Raw genomic sequence first — 5,427 nt, 5'->3', positions numbered from 1 at the left:
CATCCCCGGGCGTCGGGACGCGTGTACTGAGGTGTCAGCCCGACGAAGGGAGTCGTGCTACCCCTAGGCGTCGGGACGCCGTGGCCGTTTTCAACCCCGGCCGCACAGCGCAGGCCTGAAAAGTTCTTTCGAAAATTTGATGTTTCATTTTCATCGTTAACGCTTTACGTTTCTATAATTTTTTTCGTTATTTGCTCATTCAACGGTGCTTGTTTTTTTTTTCTTTTCTCTTCCTTTTCGTTCTTCATTTATTTGAAATTTTATTACCTCCCGTGCAAATATTTTACTTACCTCGACTGGATCATATTGTAGGAATACAATCGGTTGGCACGCTTACATTGAGCGGATGCTGGAAAAAGCGCACGTGCGGGATTTTTATCAGAATGTTATTAAATGAATGTACGGTATAGGTGTAATACACTGCATATATACCTAACATATGATAATAAATTTGGAATTCACGCATACGCACACACGGAGAAAATCCCGCAGACATGTTCATCTTCGGTGTTTTTAATTAAAGAGAATTCTGTTTTTCTTCTCCCTTTTTCACGTTTATTAGCCCTACGGATGTTGTATCACGGGAGGTGGGCAAACTCCTCCCTTACTCTGGCTGGCACTCTGTAATTCGGATACCGACGCCTGTCTAGACACCGTGATAAAGTCTCGAAATCCTTCTGTCTCAACGCGTGCTTCCATATTCTACCCACACATACATATATACGTGCGTTTATAAGGTAGATTGTAGAATATTGGCGGTTTTAATAGCGCGACGTCGACAACAGGTAGTATTAGATTGGCATCAAACGGTGTTGGATTAAGATCGAAAAATACTCGACGTAAGTTCACACCGCATTTGTCTCGCAGTGTAAGTATACGCCTTGTATACGCACGTTCGTGCAGAGTTTTGCGAAATACACTATCTATTCACTTCCGATTCTATCAGGGAGTAGAGTGCTTTTTTATGTATATACGGCTTATACCGCATTTTCCATTTTCAGGATCATCCATTTTTTTTTTCGATACCTGCGTTAAGCCGTCGTTGCTGCGGCGTTCTTCGTTGCGTTTCGTAAATCTGTAGACAGGTTTACAGTCGAGAGTAAATACGGAAGATCGACGGCAACAATTAATTCGTTGACCGCAGCTCGTTGAATACTCTGACAGTCCACATCAACGCGGCAGCGCCTTGCAGAATCATATTATAACTGTATACATTACACACTACGCATGTTGCGACGATCTAATCGTAAGCGTTACGGAGTAGAATAAACAGGTTCGCGAGCTTACGAAGCGAATTAACAGTCAGGGAAATTAGAGGTTTGGGAGGAACGCTTTAACGGCAACGCGTGTTCGCGTCACAGTTTAAAGTCGGAAATAAGAATGATTTGACATTAATATGGGTCGAGGCAGCAACCTTATTAATTTGATAACATGTGAAAGCTCCAAAGCGTCTTTTATCTATAATGACTACTAGATCGGAAAAGGGGGGACTAAAACCGGTGATTCCATCCTTTGTAACACTATGTACGTGGGTATAGATATATCCGATAGCTGAACGATCAAAGTTTTCGCAAAGATGTGTAATAATGGTATTATACGTATATACCAGCCGGTCTTTGCCTGGCTGTAAATCCATCTGGTAATGGATTCGATGTGACTAAGCAAAACGTGTAATCATTTTACGAGTTTCTGAGTTATTGTTCCGTAGCTAATGCAGTGCCTACTCTCGGTTGATTGGATTGAATGTCCGGACGCGAATGCGATCGGGACCTTTAAACGGAGTACTTTTGAAACATTTTCGTTATTTCACTCACGCAGGTGTGCCGAGGAGTGGGAGGATCTAATTTATACAACTCCAGAGTCTTCAACAGGCCATGACGTACGTAAAGTATAATATTTGCGAGCCGTATACCGTTACACGCGCATTGGCTGTAAGAATTCTAATACCTCGAAGGTGCCCATACGACATGCGTAAATACGTACATACGTACGTACGTGAGTACCTATATACTGTACTCCACACGTATAATCGGGACTGGCTTGAATCGGGGGTTTTTGGGGCGTGAGAAAGCGCGATTGAAACTCCGCAGGTATATAAACAGCTACTGATACCCACGCATATACATTGCGAAAAACAATCGTAATTATACGCTTTCGTAAAGTTTGCCAATTATACGTGCCATGCTCGCGAAGGCCGCGGCAATGCCGCTGCTGCTGTTGCTGTTTTGTAGGATATACCTGTAATATAGGTCAAAAGTTTTTCGGCACCGGCGATGATAGTCGAGCCTCGTCACGCGATCCTTGTCTTACGATTAGGGTGGTCTACGCGTCCGTTAACTTTCCCCGAACGCATGTGTCGCTAAGCTTGGGGCGCAAGTAACGTTTCGTCGAACAATAAACGTCGGATTCCGAGCCGCTCTCCGGTAACAATAAATGTGAAAAATCCATACGACGTACACGGAATGAGAATCGATACGTCGCTGCGTCGTACTTGACTACTTCCATTCAATCCTACAGTCACTCGATAAGTCGACGGCGATATGCCCGTCGTCGGTTCCTCATCCCGACGTCCCTCCGGGCAGCGTGCAACGTGCATCGCACATGCGATTTTCGAACATACGTACCGCGCTGAAAGCGATGGTATCCCGTCATACCGCGGCACGGTCGTATGCGCCCGCGTGTGGCATGGGGATACACGCACGCGTCTGTACGCACATATGTTCAAGTTTAATACATTAATGGCGCTGGAAATGCCGGTATATTTCATAAAATACGTGACTGTGCGTATTCCCCGGGATTCCCGGACACCCCTCGCGACACACACCCCGTCCTACACCCACACAAAGACGCGGAGAAGCGTGGTGATCGTCAACCCGAAAAACCTCGGGGGTCCTGCAGCACAACCTCGAACCGGCTTATCTTTGGTTCCACACGTGTTACTATCCCGAATATATAATATAAAACGAATCAGGGGGCCGCTATTTTCCGGACCGTTTCTCGCTTATTCGGGCTTAAGCGCGGAAAATCGGAGATCAATAAGACACTTTTCAGTTTTCAGCTGGCACCGATACTCTCCTGGGTTCGGCCGAGGGGTTCGGGGCCTCCGGGGTGCAGCATCGGGATACCGGGATACCGGGATACCGGAGGGCCGAAGGGAGGGAGGGACGGGGGGAGATATCGCTGGATGCTGGGAATGGCGCCTGTACTTTCTATCAGCCACCAGACACCGGCATGTATTTCAATCCCGTGTACCTATTAGACCCGTTCCTACCCCTGCACCTCGCGCGTTTATTTAATCGTGCAATTAACTCGTCACACTTGGCGCACGGTGTTAACGGGAAACACGACGTATCTTTTCACCCCTTTCAATCAACCCTTTCTCTCCCTCTCCCTCGTTCACCTGTTTCTTTCAATTTTTTTGCCGGGATAATGAGTTGATGTATACATATATACATATATACCTATAGACTGCATAGGCGGATGTCTACCCAACCTTTTGTGTACATACGTTATACTGGAGGGAGGATGTAGATCTTGTACGTGTATGGGAACCGAGGAACCGGGTGTCAGCGATAAATCTGTTGTACCTACAAGGGGTTGTATTTCTTGCCACCTTTATCGATTTCCAAACTCTTTTGATCGCTGCGGAAGGTAAATCGTGGCTAAACATGCGTGAACGAAATCCGGCTTATACGTGTTTGCTTGCCGCTTTTTTTTCCCACCTTCCTTTTATACCTTCCATGGCTGGTAGGCACGAAGGTATAGGTTGGTATGTTTACCTTGTGTAATACTCACTTTGAATGAACTCCACGCAGAGGTTTATACACCGTTGCGAGGGCGGGAAAAGGGGTTGAATTCCGGCGGTCACTTGAAACAACAACTCATGGGGGCGCTGCAGGATGTTCGTTTTTCGTTAATTCCTTCCTGTCCCCGGTTGCCGGTTATATATATATATATATATATATATATATGTGTGTGTGTGTGTGTGTGTGTGTATACCTAAAGAGCCGTTTCAAATTAGAGATCCTTTTTTTACACTGCAGAAACAAGGATCCAACGTTACCTAGTTTTTGCCGCGGTATACACAAAGTCCTACCAAAATATACAGGATTTTTTCCCTCGAGTCCAAGAGCTGACCCACGGCTACATGTGATTTTTTTTTCATTCGTATAACGTGGGCAAAAAATAAATAATTCCATTTGCTTAGCGAAATTATCCAAAATAATTGTCAGCCATACAGTTCCATATTTATAACACGGATTTAATAGTCCGGATAATTGAATGACTTTGAAAAATGACAATAGCTTTTTCACATTGGAGCTTCCGCAATCCTGATATTAGCGTAATCATGACTTTTTTTACTTTTTTTTCCAAATGCCAGTCCAACTTTCGAATCACACAGCACGCTCAGATAGAAAAACATAGTCGCCCGAGGGGATCTCGTGTAAATTTTATAATTACGATAACTACTTTTACAGTATTTCTTGCGTCACGTAGATTCTAATATCGTATGCAAAACCATATAACTTTATTGCGGTTTTTGGCATAAAATTACTTGTACTAATCGTAAAATTTTACCGTCCGTTTTTCCCTCTCTACTACTTCCGTCTCTGCGCATTACAACAGGAAACTGGAACGAATCGGTATACTTGTTACGGACGTTAATCAAACCGCCGGGAGCCACATGGAAAGAGGTGACAGCTTTACCAATTAGATTCGAGTTGAAAATCTTGTGTCTGGAGACGATTTCTAGTTCGGCAAAAACTATAACACCGCGTTCAGACCTTGTTTAATGAAAAAAAAAAAAAAAAAAACTAAAAAAATATAGACACGTAAAAAATCGTTCCTCGCTTCATCGCTTATCAGGCTTCAAGCACCCTTTGGCTTCTCTTTCTGGGACGCGTTTTCGAATGGCGTGGCACGCGCGCGATCTCGTGATAGAGAGGGAGGGGTGGGTGGAAATAAAGCGAGGGCTAGGCACTTGTCTCCTAATGGCAGCCAACTTCTCTTAGGTATATTCTTTGCATTTCGAGCCCTCAACCTTTCCGTAAATATATACCTACTTCGGGGGCATTGTTTAGAGACGAAGCCCGAAGCTCCTTCGCGGCTGGGGGACAAAGCGCGTTCAACTCGCGCCGAGTGTTGGGATCCGACTTGAAAGCTCGGAGACATCCCATTTCCCTGTTATCTTTATACTTTCTTCTTTCCTTTCGCTCCCCCTCCGTGTTCTGTCTCATTCTCTCTCTCTCTCCCCCTTTCTTCTTTCTTCTTATTCTTTACCTCTCCGTCTAGGTATTTCTTTCTTCGTTTCTCTTAATTCTCTCCCCGTCCGCCACCGCGTTTCGGCCATAATGTATGTATATGTATACGTATATATACGTGTATATACACGTATATACACACCCGTACACTTTATCTCCGCCGGTC

The sequence above is a fragment of the Neodiprion virginianus genome, chromosome 6, assembly GCF_021901495.1.
Source record: "Neodiprion virginianus isolate iyNeoVirg1 chromosome 6, iyNeoVirg1.1, whole genome shotgun sequence".
NCBI classification, from domain to species: Eukaryota; Metazoa; Arthropoda; class Insecta; order Hymenoptera; family Diprionidae; genus Neodiprion; species Neodiprion virginianus.
This window is presented reverse-complemented; position numbering follows the sequence as displayed.